Genomic DNA, 21233 nt, shown 5'->3' on the forward strand with positions numbered 1-21233 from the left:
TTCTTGTGCTATGAGGTTGTGAATTAAAAGCACTTACACTAAAATAAGTGCAATTTCAATGTTTGTCTCTATAAGTGCTGATGCTACCAGAAGTATGGAGGCTAAAATTCATGAGGGAATTACCCCCACTTTAGAAATCTGCATATTGTGTGTTTATATGCTTTAGACTGCATGAGTTTGTTACAAGGATGACATTTTCATGGTCTGCAGGCTACTTTGTGAGAACAGGTGTGTGTGTGTGTGTGTGTGTGTGTGTGTGTGTGTGTGTGTGTGTGTGTGTGTGTGTGTGTGTGTGTGTGTGTGTGTGTGTGTGTGTGTGTGTGTGTGTGTGTGTGTGTGTGTGTGTGTGTGTGTGTGTGTGTGTGTGTGTGTGTGTGTGTGTGTGTGTGTGTGTGTGTGTGTGTGTGTGTGTGTGTGTGTGTGTGTGTGTGTGTGTGTGTGTGTGTGTCTGTGTATATGTGCTTATATGGTGGGATGTCATCTCAGTTAGTGGAAAAGTCAAGGACTATGGTATGTCAGTGCTTTTTTTTTTTTTTCTTTTGACAACTTGTTGGTACTTGATTAGTCTGCTCATGAGATGAGGTGAAACATATCCAACAGAATGCATAAGTGGGTTGAGAACTACATAAAGATGGTAGTTAAACTAGTATAAATGACAGCTGGTTGAAGAGCTGGGGATTTTTTTAATGTTTACTGTATTTTATGTCTATATTTTGTTGGAACTTATTACAGAGAATCACTTGAATGAAGCATTGCACATTCATTTAATTAGAAAAGGCTAGATGAGGTTTGCATGGCAAGCCATGTTGTCTTGTGGTTCTGTGGCATCAGTGCCCCATAGCTCATAAAAATATATATTTAAAGACAATTTCTGGAGCTCTAACCACCCATTCAGCAGAACAGCTCTCGAGATTCACTTAATCACTTGCCCATGACCAGAAACTAGTGGAATAGAGTAAGTCCTGGTTTTAGTAACTAATAATAATAATAATAATAATAATAAAAGATGTGATGCATTTAATAAATAAATAGTACAAAAAAATATATTGATCTAAAAGAAAGCACATAGCATTAGCCTACCTATAAGCTGAATGGCTCTTATACTTTTTTGGGTTCCCGTTGTTGTTGCTCAGTGATCAGGAAGGAAACAGGCCACAGGATTTTTTTTTGTTAGTAGTGTTGGGTTAAATCTAAGTTTGCCTTGTCCCATTGATTATGGAGCTGGACTTTGGTTGGCTCTTGTGGTGTTGTAGTTTCATTAAAAAAGGCAGAAGGAATAAATATTTATGTCTATGTTGTAAACATTGTTAAATTGATGAAAAAATTAAAGTCACCTAAGAATTTTTCATTTATTATATATGTATATAATGTACGAAAGCTGATCGAAACTGCAACAAACTGAATGGCTACTGATCAAGACTGAAAAGAAAAGAAAAGAAAAACTCTCATTTTTTTCAAGGGCAAGCCCCCCGTGCCACCTATATGGAGGGTTGCACCCCCCATACCTCCTGCTAACTCTTCATACCCACTCCAAGAATGCACTATAGTGCAGAAAGGGCAAGTGCCCTTGTCCCAACTGTACCACGATCTTGTACAAAACAACTGCCGATCAGCTGATTTTCAATCAACTGTGCCAGCATATATATAAATTAAGCAATAGTATGAAGTGATAGAAGTTTTACTGGAAATTTATCTGAACTTATACTGAGATTATATTCTTCCTCTCATTGTAGTTGGCTTATAAATTTCCCAGGTTCACTTGATTTTTTTGGATAGAAGCAAATCATCTGCTATGTCACTTTCTCATCAGGCATCAACCAAGTGTTCATGTCTTCCATTCCTCATGCCTCCTTTTTTATGCATGTTTTGTGGCACTTGTCTTTGTTCTTATTTAAGGATTGCTGAGGAAGTTAGAATTCTCTTTGCTAAAATGCTAATGGCCAATACTGAACAGTGAATCAAGGCCACCATATTGTTAAGATGAGGCCTGGTCAGCAGGCAGCAGAAGCAGTACTGCAAAAGGGAGGTCCTCTGGTAAAGAAAGCTGAAAAGAAACCCAGAAAGGATCCAACAGCTAAGCTTGTTAAACTCATACTTAGACGAGCCTCCCTAGCTAATGAGGTTCAGGTGAAGTGTTATGGTTTGGTTGCAGGGTGAAACCAGCAACCTGATGAGTGCTTAGAAAGCATTATTGATGCACTCAGTAGTCAAAGCAGAATTAAGTTATTGGATATGATGGTGAGCAAATGGGCATCTTCTACTGTTGTTGCTGAAGAAGACTCACATGAGGCCAGTTCCAGTGGCTCAGAAGGAGTTGGGACATCATTTCCTCTATAGCCTTTACAGAGAAACTGTAAAACACAGCTGTCTTACCTTCTTTTTTGTTTTTGAGGAATAATCAGATGAATTGCCTGAGACTCCTTCTACTGTCCAACCAGGGTCATCCATTGCTGACCATGTTTGTCTTTCTGTTAAGAAGGTTTAGAGATGAGATTTTGTGTAGGCTTTTTTGATTTGTTGGCTCCAGCTGATATTTGATGTATAGTAGCTGCAGATGCTCTGGGATTGAAGGACCTCCCAGTGGTGTTGTCAGTTTTGGCTAAGCAATGGTGAAACTGTAGGACAGTGTGGTTTTGGAATTTATATATTTTATGGCCATTATTATTGAGAAGCAACCTGCTCATTTTTTAAACTATTATGGAGGTGTATTGTTTGAAGGGATGTGATCAACAATTTAGGAAGCTGAAAGCAGTAAACAAGTACCGTAGGTGGGATGAAAGACACACTAACATATGTAATGGAGTTTTGTTTGACAGGTCAAGAATATCTGGGCATAGTTGTGAATATTTGGGTATTTTCAAACAATAAACTTGTTGTTACTTTGATAATGGTGGATTTGAACAGGTTTGTTCCCATTGTGGTAAGCATCCAGTGTTAAAATGCTGGTTTATGGATGGACGGAGGTAAATGCAAGAATACTCGCCTTCTGGAAAGCAGGCCTTATAGAAAAGTAGACTCAATGATGCAGTGGGGTCAGTCGCCTTTTATGAAGTAAGTGAGGCAATTCAGTGTGTGGTTTTCAGTAGATTCCAGTACTAGTCCACCATTAAGATGACTGAACTGGCTGACCTTTTAAAACAATACCCTTATCAATGAGCCAAACTGGATTTGTCAGAATGATTTTCAGTAGGTTTTCCTAGCAACTCACTGGCAGATACCAAGATGTTCAATCAGAGAAACTTTAGTTCAGTCAGAGGGAGAGAGAATATTATAAGGGATCTGTTGTCTAAGGAAGTGTCCAAATGCAGGATCACAGGCCTATTTCATCACCCCTTTTCAAGTCTTTTGTATAGGTCCATATAGTCTACTACCAGAAAAGAAAGAAGGAGAGTTTAATTTAATCTGTCATTTTCTTTAACTCAGATGGGTCATCCATTAATGATGGGATCATTAAGAAGGATGCCACAGTTCAATATTCCTTTTTAGAGGATGCCTTTGTATTATTTGCCAGTTTAAGGGCCCTGATTAGTTAAAGTTGATGTTGAATTATTTTTCAGGCTAATCCTAGTTTCCTCATAGGACTGCTCCTTTTGGAGATGCAATTCAATGCTTTTTTTTCTTTGTTTACATGACCATGCCAATGGGGTGTCTGGTGTATTGCACCACCTTTGAAAAATTTAGTGCAGGCCTTCAATGGTGCTGGGAGCAGAAAACCCTGGAGCAACATGCAATACACTATTTGGATAACTTTTTGATTGTGTGAGAAGGCAAACAGTGTGTCTTGGTAGGTTTACATCACTTCAGCATGTTTGTCAACAGCTGACTCCTTTAGCCACAGAGAAGATAAAACTCCCTTTGAAGATTGATCACATTTTGAGCTATAGAGATTACAATAACTTCAGAATCCTTTAGAGTGATGTATGATGACTATAAGTTAAGAGTTTCAAGGGGTCACATTCAATCATTCATACTGGCCAAGAAAGTTAAAGTCAATCAGGTAATGGAACTGGACAGATCGTTGAAGTGATTTCCTTCCCTTTTAATCCAGATAAGTTGAACCGAACTTTGCTTGCTGGGCTTTGGTTCCAGCCAGGGCTTTTGTCTGATCTGTGACTAACGTCTTGAGAGGTGGATATAATTAATGTCATAGGTTTAGGGTAACCAAGGAAGTAAAGGTGGATCTCTAACTAGAGTCTATATTTTTTGCAGATTTTAAGGGCAGACTATTCTGGAAGGAAGACTGGGTGTCTAAGGCAGCTTTTCAGTTGTTCACTGATACTTCAGGGGGATGTGGTAAGGGTGCATATTTCAATGGGCAGTGGTTTTCAGCTTCTTGATGTTAGAAATGAGGAAATACATCCCTTTTTTAAACTTATGCTTTTTTGAATTGGCAGTTGCTGCAGAGGGTTAAGTTTGTGAGCTGTAGTTCCAGTGGTACAGAGTTTGATTTCTTCTCCCTCATTTGCATACTTTGTGACTTTAAGCAAATCACTTTATCATACATTGCTCCCAGATCACCCCTAAAAAAGGGAATTTGGGCCTACCTGGTTAACAAATGGTATTATTTTGGCTGACATAGTCATGTGGCAAACAGAACTAGTAAACAAGAAGGTGATATTTCGATCTGATAACATGGTAATGGTGTAAATGTTGAATAGGAGGTCCTCCAAGTTAACTTGGGTACAGTCACTAATGAGACAGCTTGCGCTGCTTAGTTTACTTATTAACTTTTACAATTTGCATCGAAGCATATTTTAGGATTTTGCAATGTTTCGACTGATCATTTTTCTAAGTTGCAGATTGCCAGGTTTTGGCAGTTGGCCGCACACTTGGGAACTTTGCCTACAATGATACCAAATGAGTTGTGGCTGATTGGTAAGGGATAGCAGAGCTCATAGGATAGATTTCCTGGGCTTCTGTCACCAGAAAGGCTTATATAATATCTCTTAGAGGGTTTAGTTGCTTTTGGACTAACCATTTATGATGGAGAGGTCATGGTCAATCCACCTTTTAGTACATTACATCAAATTCTGCTGCAGAGTGGGTGAAGCCGATAATACTGTGAGGGTAAACTTAACTGCATTGAGCCTATTTACAAAGATACTTGGTCTCCAGGATCTCACAAAGCATTGGTTGAGTGCAGGCTTTTAAAAGGGCGTGGCAGAAATTTGAGTTTCCATTATGATTCTCATTACTCCACTGTCAGATCTTTGCTAAAAGTGATTTTGGCAGCTTTCCTTCACTTTTAATCCAGATATTTTTTTTCTTTTCCAGTGGTACTCTGATATGTCCCACGGTCCTTTTCAGGTGCTTATGCAAGGTAATGCTCTCTCAGGGTTTGCATTGCGATGGTTATTCATAACAGTCATTCATGATGGGGCATATTTCAGAAATGGCTTTTGAATGCAGAATTACAAAAGTAATTAAGAAGACCTATATATGGTCTTCTAAGGCCTCCTTATCTTATAAGAGAATTTTTTGCAGCTTGCCACATTTTCTTTCTCATGTTTATTTGTCTTGTTTCAGAAAGAAGTGGTTATATTGGAGCAATAATTTTTCCATCATTCAGCAATCAGAGTAAAATGTCTGACCTGGATTATTGAGACTAGTTCTTTAACTATGTGTCTCACAGGGGTCTACTTCACATGACTGAAAACTCAAAATACTGAAATTCATTTGAATGAGACCATAGTCCCCAATCTTCAAAATACTGAAAACTCATTTGACTTGAGTCTCATTATACTGAAAGCATATAATGCTGAATTTCAAAATACAAAATGTTAAGCCATAGATATGGTGTGTTTCACTTCACCTGTGAATTGTTTAACGTAACAAAAATATACAAATCCATGAATACTGAGCATTTCATTACAAATAACATTAACATTCACAAAACCTAGGTTCACAATACCAAATAAACTGCACAAATATCACCAACAGTTCCTCTCATCAAATGAAAATTATAAAAGAAAAAAATGCACATTTACAACACCAACAACCAACTCTTTCCAAAAATTAAAAACTACTTACTCACCTTATTAACAAAAACTGGATGATAGAAAACCAAACTAGGTGGGGGGCTACAGCCCCCCCCTCAAACTATATATACTAACTCTGGGATTCCAGTACAGTGGGAAACATGATATATACCTTTTACTTACCTTAAAGTACTGTACACACTGTCACTTGATATTTTGAAATCCAGCATTGTAAGCTTTCAGTATAATGAAACACAGTCAAATGAGTTTTCAGTATTTTGAAAATTAGGGTTTGTGGTCAGTCAGTTGAATTATAGTATTTTGAGTTTTCAGACATGTGAAGTCGACCCGTCTCACAGATATTTTAGAAAGGCTTTGCCAACTTGAGCTGACAGTGGGTCTTATTATGAATCTGGACTGCCACATGTTCTTATCATCCATTTGTAGACAAAGACTTGCAGAAGATTCCCAAGCGCAATTTGTTGCCTTCCATCTTGAGAGACATTGTGGATTTACAGCACAAATTAATTATTTTTCTGGCATATAATTGGATTTTCCCTATTTACTCACAGGCAGAAGCTGTCAGCCAGTCATCTTAAGACATGTTACATAAGTTTTAACTCACAGAGTGGCTTGCAAAGTTTAGTGTAACTGAAAAGTAGGAATTTTAAGACCTAGATGTAATTTGTTTTTGTATTATGATGTATATTTACCGGACATAGGTTTGGACTTAATATCAATATGTTTCTCTATGTTGAAAAAAGACTGCTGTAATGTCAAACAACAAACCAGGAAAAAGAAATTTAATGACAAGGTTTCTAATCATTTAATTATGCATGTTTGTAGTTTCTAACTTGATGACATTTTTAAGTATGGTTGTTTGTTGGTTTATTATGACCAGGAAGGTGGGGGGAGCAGATTGCTTGGTGCAGACAGGTGGGTAGCCCCTGTGAGGCCTTTCCCCTTTTTCATTCACCCACTCCTTTCCTGGATTACCCTAAAAAGAGAACAAAAAATTTTGAGATGGGTTCAAAGCTGCAAGGGAACAATGACAAGTTTATGAGAGGGAACAGTTAGGAAACCATTCACCTGATAGGTGACAGGCCCAACTAGCAGAACAGTCTGGCACATGACTTGATCATTAAGGAACAAGGTATTTTACATGAATTTTATGTTATTTATGAATATTTGATTGGTTTATTATGGAGTTTTATCCTTGGATGTTATGTATTATGTAATAAACTGGTCACAAAGCCTATTGTCCTTGGTATTTTTCATAGGTTCATAGGTTCATACTAGGCTATCTACCCTAGGGCATTTATAAGCCTAGCCAGAGTGTGTTTGGCTTTCGCCACCCATTTGAAATTAATTTTGCTATGCCCTTTTTTGAGGTTAGTATACTGTGCCTCTGTCTAACAGTGACACAGAAGTGATACCCGGGGTAACCCTATTTTTGTGGTGGATTGTGGAGCAGCAGGAGACAGGTTACAGTGATTCACTACTAAAGTAGCTGTATCTCTAAGGGATGGAGTAACATGTTTGATTTTAGTTATGTTATAGAAGAATGCTATAATTTAGGTTTGTTTGAGATTTTGCAAGATTTGCTCTACTAGAGAAAAGATGAGCATGAAACAAAGTAGGAATATATGACAGGTAATAAAGATGAGGGATAAATGATCGTTCCCCTTTATGGTGGATGTAATTCCCACCAAGTGTAATAGACATGTTAGAGTGTTTTTCTTTATATGTAATAGTGGATGGAATTTGGGGAGCCAAAGAAAAGCAAGTGCTGGCAGTGGGAAGGATAGGTATGCTAATGGAGATGATGCTTTATACTATAAGCTGGATAAACTAAACTCTAGAAGCCAGTTGGAAACTTTCTGAAAATAATTTTCAAATGTTTCTGCTGTGTGGAAATATTTTTACTCTTATTTGTTGATTAATACTTTTTTCATTTTTTAAAAAGTCATGTCCCAAATAGTAAAGAAATACATTATAACTCATAGTATACATGCATGCATACACACAGACACACACATGCAAGCACACACATTCATACAAACATGCACAGACTTGCACACAAACATTAACACACACACACACACACACACACACACACACACACACACACACACACACACACACACACACACACATATATACGCTAACCTGTGCACATACATGCAAACACATTCATATACACATACACACACAGGCAGACACACAAATATTCAGACATGTACACACACACTCATACAATCACATATGCACACACACACACACACACTAATACAGTCATGCAGAAGATATCATACACCTCACTTTGCATTTTCCAATAAGCAATGTATTTTTCAGTAGACATTAAAATATAATGAACTTTGGATAAAATTTGTTCAGTCCAATAGCACATTGGAACAACAGCAACTAGTACAGAGTAAAACAAATGTTTTAATAGCAAACAGGTGAAGGCAAGCAAAAAAAAAAAAAAAAAAATCAGCTTTTTGCCACAACTGAAAGGCATATATTTATAATGTAAAAAGGTAGTGGAGCGAATTCAAAAAGGTAGAAATTACAGCAAAAGTTGGTCCAAGTGTTAAAAATGCTAAATCTAATTTGAGTAATGATGAGCAATAGCTACTGTTGGACATGGTCAATAATAAAACTATAAGAATTATGAAACCTGACAAAGGGAGAGGTGTTGTTACAATTTATCAATTAATACACACTAGCAAAATGCTTTAATTTTTATATAAAACCGAATATTTCTTGCCTGCCTCTTTAAATGAGGTTAATATATTTAATTACAGAGTGGACTTAATTTTCAAGGATTTGTTTTGTGAATACCATTTTGACAATGAATGAATGAGATTTCTAAGAGTAAACAAATCCATTAGTTCCATTGCTTTTTTGAATACTGGAGGTCCACAAATCAGTCTTAGACCCCCCAGTGAGACCAATAATAGCAGCAAGAGGTTCCAAGACTGAGCCTCTAGCTAAATGAATAAACTATCATTTGAAATAATTTTTTGATGATTAATCCCATGTTCTTAAAGACTCTTGGCACCTGTTAAAAGTTTAGCAGGCTGTGAATATAAGGAGAAAAATATTTCTCTTTGAATTGATGTTAAAGAACTTTTTTTGTCAATTCCACATCAAAATGGGATGGAGCACTTTACTGAAGCACTATCATGGGGAAGCAGGTTATCTCAAGAGTCAATTTTTGTAATAGCTACTTTTATGGACTTAGTGCTTAAATACAATTTTGTGTGGTTTCAGGGGGATTATTTTAAACAAACAAAAGGAGTTTCTATGGGAGATTGTTCAGCCACTGTTTTTGCCAATATAGTGTTGTGGAATTGGGACTCCCAGTACATTTTTGGTTCAGAGTATAAATCATCCATTTATAAGCACTATAGATTTTTGGATGATATTCTTATTCTATGGGACAATGAAGTAGAGATGATTCCACAGTTTATAAGTTATATCAGTTCCACCACTGTTTCTTGTTATTTACACACAGTGTGGAGTACGACTTTGCAAATTACTTGGATGTTCATCTGTACAAAAATATAGAAAGGCAGCAGTTTGAGTCCTGAATTTATAGAAAACCTACGTACTCCAACAATTTTCTCCACTTCCATAGCAACCACCCCCATTGGCAGAAAAAGAATTTAGTCAAGGGGCAGATGATTCAGCTGTCAAGGCTGATAACACAGGATGAAAGGTTAACCCAAGAGCTTCTGCAGCTAAAAAATGTTGGAGGATAGAAAAATCCCATTAATCTGTTGGAGGAACAGGAGGGCTTGATTTTGAAAGACAACATCAACATATCATCCAGTTCTGAGATTTCCAGACTTTCAGTTACAGGAAAAGAAAAAAGTCTTGGGGGATGGCATTAGTTGTGTATTGACCTATGGTACTTTCCCCCCCTAAAGTGAAAAGGATCATTCAGAAGAGTTGGCAAGAGGTGTTTGGAACATTTGATTTACTAAGAAATGTGGGTACAGCTCCAACATTTGTTTATAGGAAAAACAAAAGTATGAAAAGTCTTTTGGAGAGTAAAAAGCAAAAGAACAAAGAGAGAGAGAGAGAGAGAGAGAAGGGAAAATGAAAAATTGTTGTGCCTGCTTGCAATGCAGGTACATTAATGAGACTGCTTATATTACCATAGGAAACCATCAAAGGGTTTTCCCTATACAAGGAAATTATGATTGTAATACAAAAGGGGTGATTTATATTGCTATTTGTTGTCGTGCACCTCTTTTTATAGAGGGAAAGCAGAAAAATCCCTTGAAAAAAAAAAATATCGGCACACGTACTCTGTTCAGAAAAAAAGACAGTAAAAATGCCCTTTATAGACATTCAGAAAATTGACCTGGTTCAAGGCTCCAGAGAGCATCCCTGCAATACCAGGCTACAACTCTTACCACACTTTTCGGCCACCAAACCAGGACCGAAACACTAAAGGTGGAGGAGTGTCAATATTCACCAAGGATATTCACAACACCAGGATAGTTGGCCAACACAATGTGTCTGAAATTCTCCAAGTGCAGCTAACACTAGGTAAGACTGCAATCCAAATTGTAGCTTGCTACAGACCCCCCACCATACCCCAAGATTCTCACTACACCTTTCTAAACATACTGGAAAATATTAAGATAGAACCAAACACCCTAATACTGGGTGATTTTAACTACCCTGCCATTAACTGGGAAAACTACTCATGTCCCAACACCTTTGGGCAGCGATTCTTGGAATTCATAAATTCCAACGCCCTGGATCAACTAATCCATAGTCCCACCAGGGGCTCCAATATCTTAGACCTGGTCATAACCAACATGGAAAATCAATGCTCCATACCTATGGTCACCCCCTCGTTAGTCAGGTCTGACCATAAGCTAATCACCCTTAACATCCACATCCCACCCCCACCCCCCAGTAAAGAAACCACCGTAAAAAACTTCTCCAAAGCCAACTTCATGCTACTCAAGTCAGAAGTGACAAACTTCATGACACCCATGCAGACGGAAACTGAAAGTTCAACTGCTGAATCCTACACTAAGGCACTGTACGAGCACATCCACTCATGCATGAATCATGCCATCCCAAATAGAACCAAAATGCTCTCATCCAAAAAAAAGGAAGCCAATCTGGTGGTCCCCTGCCATAAACAAACTTTACAACAAAAGGAAGAAACTTTTGCAGAAAAGAGGAAAATCCCAGGATGCAAAAAACTCCCTTACTAGCCTCAGTAAGAAACTGAGAGGCCTCATAAAATCCTCCAAAGCTAGTCACGAAAATAAAATTGCCAAAGATTCCAAAGACAACCACAACGCATTCTATAACTATGTCAAGAATCTAAATGGCAATGCTTAGATCTGCTCTGAGCTAAAACAGAATGGCATTAAATATACTGATCCGAAGGATATTGCCAATATCCTGGCAGATCGATTCAGTGCCAACTTCACCCCCCTCTCACCCCTTAAATGGCCCATCTCAATACCAGAAGATTGCCAAATTCCAGTAATAACGGCCACACAGGTACAAAACACACTCTCTAAAGCCAAGAATACAGCATCCATGGGACCAGATGACATCCCGGGCTGTGTACTACATGAACTACAATATGAACTTGCACCTCACCTAAGTGTCATGTTTAATCATAGCCTCTCCTCAGGTTTTGTGCCCACTGAGTGGCGCAGAGCTACAGTTATCTCAATCCACAAGGGGGGATCCACCTTGGATCCTGGAAACTACTGTCCCATCAGTCTGACAAGCCTTATCTGCAAGGCCATGGAGCGTGTTATCATGGAACTTATAAACAAAGACATTGGCAACCTTCAAACACTGGACCCCACCCAGTTTGGGTTTGTGAAGGGCCGATCTTGTCTTCTGAACCTGATTTACTTCTTTGAATCAGTCTCCTGAGCCATGGACAAGGGTAAGGTGGTCCACACAGCCTATCTAGACCTTGCCAAGGCCTTTGACACCATCCCCCACTCTGGAATCATAAATAAACTTACTAAGTTGGGCATTAATCCCTATGTCACCCAATGGGTTGCTAAATGGCTTACTGATAGAACCCACACTGTAAAAGTAGCCGACTCCAAATCCAGCTCCAGACAAGTGACAAGTGGAGTACCTCAGGGTTCAGTCCTGGGGCCGCTCTTGTTTGGCATCTACTTCTCTGAAGTACAGGTCAACACTAAGGGACTCTGGCTAACAAAGTTTGCAGATGACTGCAAACTGCAAGCCATTATTGAATCCCCAAATGATTTGGATACTCTACAAAAGGGCCTTACAGAAACAGATGCTTGGTGCCAGAGCCATGGGCTCAAGCTCAATGCCAAGAAATGTATTGTTATCCCCTTTGGGAAAAACATGTATCCATGAATTACCATATAGGTGGCAGTACACTAAACACAGAAAGTGTGATAAGAGACTTAGGGACACAGGTGGACAGTGGTCTCACCTTCGATAACCACATCACCACAACAGTCAGGAAATCCTTCTATGTGGCACACCTCATCACGAAGGGCTTTTCAACCAGAAAAAAGGAGGTCATTGTCCCACTGTACTCATCCCTCATTAGACCCATTATAGAATACAACGCCCCATTTGGTATGTACCTCTCAAGACATCTGCAACAACTGGAAAGGCCTCAGAAATACCTCACTAAAAGAATCACAGGCCTAAAGCAGATGCCCTATGCTGACCCCCTTAAAAAACTCCAGCTATACTCTGTCGCATATCGTCTACTCAGAGGCGATCTCTGCTTAGCATACAAGGCCATGTCAAACCCAGAGCTGTTGGACATGCTACACTTAAAGAAATCCCAATCCCTCAGAGCTACATGCTCCAGGGATCTAAACCTTGTCATCACAATAAACAAAACATGCTGGAGGGATAGGTTCCTGACCCAGAGACTCCCCAGACTCTGGAATAGATTGCCCATACATGTCAAGCAGAGTGCCTCTTTGGACCTCTTCAAGAGGAACCTTGACGATTGGATGAGAGAAAGGAAATTCACCCCAGGGATCACGTCAGTCACCCTGCTAGACAGGGGTCCAGGAAAGTAAATAATGTGGGAAGAAATAGCCAGGGAATTGTTATGGCTAGGCTTGTATAGGCCCTAGGGCTGATAGCCTAGTACCAACATATGAACCTATGAACCTATGACTGAATTTTAAAAAGTTTTTGTTTTGCGTGTTAGAAAATGTTTGTGTGAATGTCAGGGGAGGAAACTGGTCAATATTCTTGGAATATGAGGAAACATACTGGTAAATATTGGTAAAAACCTCCCAACCCCCTGGATTGAAAGATAGAATTTCAATAGGTAGCTTGCTGATGTTGAAATCATAAGCTATTTAATATTAAATAGTAGAAAATGGTGAATGATTTTTGTACAAAAATATTTCAATATGTTAAAATGTTTTATTATGTACTTTAAATGTGTATTTTTAGTTAGTAGTAGTTTTTTAAGTAAGAGGTTTTTAAAAAAAATATTGATTAGGATTAGGCTTGACTATGGCTGCATTATAAAGAATTCTGGTTGGCTTTTTTACAAAATAAATGAGTATTAGTTATTTTAATTAGAATTGGTACCTAGTATAAAAAGGAAGTGAGGCATTGATTTTCATCTGATGAAGTACTGTGTAATGGTATTGTTAATAAAGGAATGAAAGCACTTATTACACTACATGGTTGTGTCCATGGCATCAGTTCATATGCGGGTTTCTTTTTTTTTTTTTCTTTTCTTTTTTTCTTTTTAAGTTACTGTAGGGATAGAGGGTGGAGGAAAACACTAGCCACCAGGGAATACTCCAAACCCTTGTCTTTCTATGGCACTTTAATTAATATGGGGATATGGATTGGGGAAAACTTTAGAGAAGAGGAGGGTAGACACATCAGGAATGTATGGGGACTGTGGTGTGTGTTTTAGTGTGTACTTGTCTGAGTGGAAGAGTGAATGAGGGGTGGATTTAATCTGTATATGAGCAGCAGTTAACTACATGATCTGCACATCACTGTAGTAACTGTGATTCAGAGACATACAAATTAGCCAAAATGAGGTATTTCATCATTGCAGTTAACATGTCTGTGAAAAACAAAATGCTGTATCATAGCACCAAGGATGTAATGCTCACTCTGTAGCCTTTCATGAATTTCTGGGTTACTTTAAGTGGAGAACGGATTTTACCCTAGGGTATTTAGATCAGAACTGTGCCATTAGTGCAGTTGCATGAGACTACCTTTAAATTGTTCCAGCTTATCTGAACAAAAAGCTGATAAGTTTTGTATCATAAATACATACGTTTTAGATATGGCCTTTGTTTACAAAGCTGATACTGTGATGCAACAAAACAAGCTTTCTGAGAAACATCTTGCTCATTTTCCATGTTAGAATTTTAAAGCTCTTTTGAAAGAGTTTCTCTTTCACAACAAAGATCTTGCATATTGTCCAGTGCAGTTTCCTTTTCTTCTGATAAGCGTTTTCATCTTGCCTCAAGATTTTGCCGTTTCTTTCAAGACAGTTCATCTACTAACTTCCACATCTCAGAACGTCATTTCTTATTAGTAAGATTTACTTCTGCACAAGCTACATTGAAAGCTTCAATTGTCTCATCACTCAGCTTTAAGAGTTTCTCATTCTGGAAAAGAAGATTACTTGGAACAGATGCTGATTCTTTCTCTCAACAAAAAGATGTGCTGAGCATTTATTGCAACCAGGGCACTCTTGATATTTATAAAGGATTTCTTTACTGCATTTTCAGATGTCTTTTGATATTCCCTTTCATGGGGAGATTCAAACTTCTCATCTTTCTTCTTTAAGATTTTTCATTATGTAAAGAAAGGCTCTCCATGAAAGATATTAGTGATTTCTTCTGTTGCAAAAAAGAGCTGTGTTCAGCATTTGTAGCATTCAGATTGCGATTGACATGAATGAGGAGTTTCTTTATTACACCTTCATATTCATTTTGATATTCACTTACTTTAACTGACTTCTCAAGTTCTTTTTGAAGTGCATCATTAGAAGCAGTCAAGTGCTGATTTTCAGTCTTAACCGTCTGAAGTAGAGTATGAATTTGATAGTTTTCTTCTTTGAGTTTTTCTATTTCTGATGTGAGCTCAGAATTAATGTTCTCTGCGTTATCCCTTTCAGTAATCAGGCAGTCACATTCATTTACCATCTCCTGAAAATACATGTTGTACATGTCCCTGTCTTTAATTATTTCCCAAGCATCCTGAGCACATGTTTCTATATGTGAGTTCAGTTCTTCCAAATATAATTCTGTATTGCCATCCTGAAAAAAAAAAGTAAACAGATCCTTAAGTGAATTGTGGATTATGTAAACATCCACATAAATAGAAACTGCAAAAACTGGCAAATAAAACCATAACAGTTAAGAGATATTTATAAATGTATCTGTAACCAAATAATCCAGGTGATTGCCAATGACTGATTTAAATTCCTAACTGAAAGATGCGATAATTGTCCATTGTACAAAATAAAATTTGATCTGTAGGCAAGTTAAGTGACAGACATTTTACTGGAACTGCATGACAACTTTGTGAATGGGTACATTACTAAGATTACTATAAATGTGGAACATTTAAATAACACTAATGTAGTTGTTCTGTGTTTTGCACAAAGGTACATTGTGTCTTCCAATCTGACTGACAGGTAACGGAGTTCAGAAATTGAAAGAGTAGACAGTGATCATTAGAAAAAGGAAGTCTCTGGAATGTTAATGAATCATGCACTAGAAACACCAGGTGGAAAACTCTTCTGAGCAGGGTGAAGCTATATTCCTGCAATTTAATAAACATCAGTCAATACATTTTCTTATAACTACTTCTGTGTCAGTCCATTAACCTCTAGCTACTTCCCAGTCAATCCATTTACCACTAATTATGTCTGTACACAGGGGAAATTTTGTAGTAAATAAAGACTGAAGAGGAGAGTAGCATTAAAAATAATGATATCCATTAATTCTGGATGTATAAAGTAATAGAATACTTTATATGAAAATATTTTATATCTGTCCTAAAACATAGTTAAAACAAGCTACGGGGTAACCACGGAGGTGTTCTCTCCTGCTGTAGGAGAAATGTAGCACACAGTTCACGCAAATTAATCCAAACTTTGTAAAGATGAACAAAATCAAGTATCGTCGTTGTAAAAAACTGTTTTAATTCATAGAAAAGGTTAACGCTTTCACATATGCTTCATCAGACCGTTATTTTTTAAAAAATCTTTCAATAAACCTTTTATATCAAATCGTCACATGTAGTGATGCAACGTTAATCAATTATTATTTAAAGGTACAACAATACAAAAATATAAAAAACTTCACATTGTCATCCCTTTTTATCATAAAATTATATATAACACAACCTAAAAATCTAACGTTAAATCTAAACTATAATACGCGTTGTCAGTGTGTCTAATTTAAACACAATAGTCTTGTAATGTGTATAACTAATGTGTATGTTATTTAAAAATGCTGTCTAAACGTATATAAAATACACTATCACAACTAATAATGTATACGAGATTGATAAAAATAACTCAAATTAATATGCTACCGAATCTTTAGGATAAATTCTATTCTTGATGAGCCATACCTCTCCCATAGTATACAAATAAACAGTGTCGTATATCAATGTCATTAGCAAACTAAAGTGCTTAGCTACCTAGGAATATATTCCTTAGTGCCTAAACAGCGCTGTTTATAAGGCATTTTGTACAAACAATATAAAAGTGCCGTGGTAATTCGTCACCATGATCTGTACTATTAAATATATCATGATTCAAGCAGATCATTTTCATCTAAACATCATATAACAATATACAGCTTAATCAAATATTCCTCCTATGATGACATTCTATAGCACGTGCATATGAAGCTGTCATAAATAGTTGCAGACATTTCCAACATAAAGCACACATCTAAATTAACATCAAAAATAGATTCCGATTGGAGTTGGCAATGCTCAATGTAAACTTATGAAACAATACATATAACATAATAATCAAGCCTATTATAATATACATTAAAAGTGTAAGTTTCTATATTACTATATTAATACTATAGCGACATATATATGTATCGACTACAAATAAACTTAAAAGTATGAATCATATAGCACAGTATCTAAGGCTGGAATGTATTTTCTTATAAATGCCGGACTGCATAGAACAAAGATGACTATAATATACGTTGGAAATTATGGACTTCTATATTACTTTGTTCATACTGCGACGATGTATATATCTATCAACTAAAAATAAATCAAGGCTTTGGTAGACTATAGAAAACAATGTCATCAGCTAGAGTGTCTATCATATTAGTGCTTCCTCATTTCATCACTACAAATATCAGTCTATGATACTATCTAAAAATCGATTACTTGCGAATAAATAAAACTAAATATCCTACATACACATCAACTGTGACAATAAACCTATAATCTTAAATTGAATGAAAATTGATTAATTAATTATATAAAATTAAATAAAAATAATTATACTGGTCCTCATTTAATTAACAGAAAAATAAATATAACTTCAACAAAGTATTAATTTTTTTCGGCATGTACTACATCCAAAATTCTATAATGGGAATATGTGTATAAGTGTTGCAAACTCTAAGATATTTTTTACACTAACTAGTCACTTATAATTAATAAATCCCATATATCTGATACATTACCTCACTGTTCTGCGTTGGGCTTTCAATACAGGTTTAATGGAGGCTCTTTCATTCAGCCCTTTCCCTTTATCCGCTCTCAGTCTCAAAATCCAATTAACCTCTTTCTTTTCCATCCTATTACGCATATCTCCTCCCCCCTCTATATATGCTGTTTGATCTATTGCCATAAAGGTGAATGTGTGATCTTGTCATCTATAGGTGTATAAATATATTGCCCGTTTCTATATATGTCCAAAACCTGCATTTGTAGACGATGTCTTCTTGTTATGGGAGGGCAGCCAAGCCACACTAAATGATTATATAGGCCATTTAAATGACATGACCACTTATCTTAAATTTACATCTAACTTCTCTAGCAATAAAATAGAGTACTTGGATGTATATGTGGAACGTGTGATGGATAGCTATGTAAACACATGTGTATATAGAAAATCATGTTACAAGAACACATTGTTGCATCGACGGAGCATGCACCCAAATTATATTTTTCGAAATATAATTAAGGGACAAAGCATGCATATATCCAGACTAAATGTTAGTAATGAAGGTTACCAAGATGAAATTAATTGCTTTAGGCAAAGATTAGTCAAATGAGGTTATGGTGAATCTGAAATCTCAGCAGGATTAGAGAATATCCACTCCCTTAGAGAAGACAGAGCAGCACCATATTATTCTGCATATATACCATCTAGTAATCAAGAAATCAGTGGTATAGATACGAATGTTGTGAAGATACCTATGTTTTATACTAGCGATATTCACCAAATTCAAAAACTGATTAGCAAACATTGGGGTATATTAACAACGGATCAAAGTATTATGAAAATAATAGGTGAGAGACCCCGATATATATTTAAGAATAAACCCAATCTCAGAAGACTACTATGTAAAACTACACCTAGAGGTGAATTGAACCCATATAAGGGCACCTCCCCATGTGGAAAATGCAGGTTTTGCACATATATAGAAATGGGCAATATACTTATACACCCAGATAATGGACAAATCTATGGATTTCATGTTACGGCTGATTGCAATACTGCCCATATAGTGTATTTAGCTCAGTGCCAAAGCTGTAGCTCATACTATATTGGTAAAACAGATAGAACGTTCCGAACTAGGATACGTGAACATTTATATGCCATAAGAATAAAGTATTTAAATAATGCCTTGGATAAACATATTACTAATACAAGCCAAGATCACACATTCACCTTTATGGCAATAGATCAAACAGCATATATAGAGAGGGGAGGAGATATGCGTAATAGGACGGAAAAGAAAGAGGTTAACTGGATTTTGAGACTGAGAGCGGATAAAGGGAAAGGGCTGAATGAAAGAGCCTCCATTAAACCTGTATTGAAAGCCCGACGCAGAACAGTGAGGTAATGTATCAGATATATGGGATTTATTAATTATAAGTGACTAGTTAGTGTAAAATATATCTTAGAGTTTGCAACACTTATACACATATTCCCATTATAGAATTTTGGATGTAGTACATGCCGAAAAAACTTAATACTTTGTTGAAGTTATATTTATTTTCTGTTAATTAAATGAGGACCAGTATAATTATTTTTATTTAATTTTATATAATTAATTAATCAATTTTCATTCAATTTAAGATTATAGGTTTATAGTCACAGTTGATGTGTATGTAGGACATTTAGTTTTATTTATTCGCAAGTAATCGATTTTTAGATAGTATCGTAGACTGATATTTGTAGTGATGAAATGAGGAAGCACTAATAGGATAGACACTCTAGCTGATGACATTGTTTTCTATAGTCTACCAAAGCCTTGATTTATTTTTAGTTGATAGATATATACATCGTCACAGTATGAACAAAGTAATATAGAAGTTCATAATTTCCAACGTATATTATAGTCATCTTTGTTCTATGCAGTCCGGCATTCATAAGAACATACATTCCAGCCGAAGATACTGTGCTATATGATTCATACTTTTAAGTTTATTTGTAGTCGATACATATATATGTCGCTATAGTATTAATATAGTAATATAGAAACTTACACTTTTAATGTATATTATAATAGGCTTGATTATTATGTTATATTTATTGTTTCATAAGCTTACATTGAGCATTGCCAACTCCAATCGGAATCTATTTTTGATGTTAATTTAGATGTGTGCTTTATGTTGGAAATGTCTGCAACTATTTATGACAGCTTCATATGCACGTGCTATAGAATGTCATCATAGGAGGAATATTTGATTAAGCTGTATATTGTTATATGATGTTTAGATGAAAATGATCTGCTTGAATCATGATATATTTAATAGTACAGATCATGTTGACGAAGCACCATGGCACTTTTATATTGTTTGTACAAAATGCCTTATAAACAGCGCTGTTTAGGCACTAAGGAATATATTCCTAGGTAGCTAAGCACTTTAGTTTGCTAATGACATTGATATACGACACTGTTTATTTGTATACTATGGGAGAGGTATGGCTCATCAAGAATAGAATTTATCCTAAAGATTTGGTAGCATATTAATTCGAGTTATTTTTATGAATCTCGTATACATTAATAGTTGTGATAGTGTATTTTATATACATTTAGGCAGCATTTTTAAATAACATACACGTTAGTTATACACTTTACAAGACTATTGTGTTTAAATTAGACACACTGACAACGCGTATTATAGTTTAGATTTAACGTTAGATTTTTAGGTTGTGTTATATATAATTTTATGATAAAAAGGGATGACAATGTGAAGTTTTTTATATTTTTGTATTGTTGTACCTTTAAATAATAACTGATTAATGTTGCATCACTACATCATGTGACGATTTGATATAAAAGGTTTATTGAAAGATTTTTTAAAAAATAATGGTCTGATGAAGCATATGTGAAAGCGCTAACCTTTTCTATGAATTAAACCAGTTTTTTACAATGACGATACTTGATTTCATTCATCTTTACAAAGTTTGGATTAATTTGTGTGAACTGTGTGCTACATTTCTCCTACAGCAGGAGAGAACACCTCCGTGGTTACCCCGAAGCTTGTTTTAACTACGTTTCAGGATTTATACATTGTTCATAGCGACGGGGCATTTACTCCGCCAGGGGACATTCTTTGTTGTTGAAATTTTATATCTGTGTTTTAAGTTGCAAAAGGAAATCTAAGTTTTAAAACAGAAATACAATGCAGAAATCTGGAAATAATCAACAATGTCAATGCACTCTTGGTGTAATAAAAAAGTACAAGCTGTAGAATAGGGGAAAAGACATGAGTAGGTGGATGCTGAAGGATGTGAGATATGGGATAAACACCAACATCATCATGATAAGGGACTGCCAAGCAGGTGATGAAAATGAATAACATGAGGAAGAGAAGTGGGAGAGAACATGTTAAGTTTACCTGAATATGAAGAGCAAAGAGAGGGAACAGAACAGTGGCAGAGTTAGAGTTTGTGCCGCCTGGGGCTAGCTTTGAGTTTGCCCCCCTTCCCCCTCACAAAATCAAGGTCAAATGAGGTCCCCCATACACAACCTTACCTAGCCT

The sequence above is a fragment of the Protopterus annectens genome, chromosome 3.part1, assembly GCF_019279795.1.
Source record: "Protopterus annectens isolate FY-2018-M chromosome 3.part1, PAN1.0, whole genome shotgun sequence".
Lineage (NCBI taxonomy): Eukaryota > Metazoa > Chordata > Ceratodontiformes > Protopteridae > Protopterus > Protopterus annectens.